Below are 636 nucleotides of genomic sequence, written 5' to 3' on the forward strand. Positions count from 1 at the left end.
TTTTTTTTTTTTTTTTTAACTAGGAGGCAATGTGGTTTATTGATTCACAGACAAGTTAGAGAACAAGACCACAGTGCTGTTACGCACCTCCCTCCCTTCCCACTCACCCCACCAAGTACCCCGCACCCGTGCTATAAAAACATAACGATCAGAATACAAAGAAATTCTGCAGTTGAGGTGGAGAGCCAGGAACAAAAAGTGACTCCAACCAAGACAAGACACAACATCTTCACGTTTATATAAAAATCAACACGACCTAAAGGGAAAGCGGTTACGGCCGTGTCAGCGTTTGGAGGGTCAGGACGTGGCATGTTCCAGCTCTGCTGCAGGAATAGGGATGTGGGCCCTCCCACTCTGGAGGTTCCCGTCACCAGGTGGATGTGCTTGTGTGTGAAGAAGATGCCTCAGAACTCCTTCCTGCTTTGTAGATAGAGAGGATCACAGGGGGAGAGCAGGGGCTCCAGAACTGTGCCCACACCCAGGGTAGAGAGGCCAGGCAGGCGATAGGCTGTCATCCTCAAAACAAGAGTTCAAGACCATAGTAGACGGCGGATCTGCATTCACATGGCGTACAGGCCCACAGCCACCGTGGTGACCAGAAAGCTGAGTCAGTATCCATCGGACAAGTGGAACCCG

This window comes from Chrysochloris asiatica, unplaced genomic scaffold (genome assembly GCF_000296735.1).
Source record: "Chrysochloris asiatica unplaced genomic scaffold, ChrAsi1.0 scaffold00001, whole genome shotgun sequence".
Classification (NCBI taxonomy): domain Eukaryota; kingdom Metazoa; phylum Chordata; class Mammalia; order Afrosoricida; family Chrysochloridae; genus Chrysochloris; species Chrysochloris asiatica.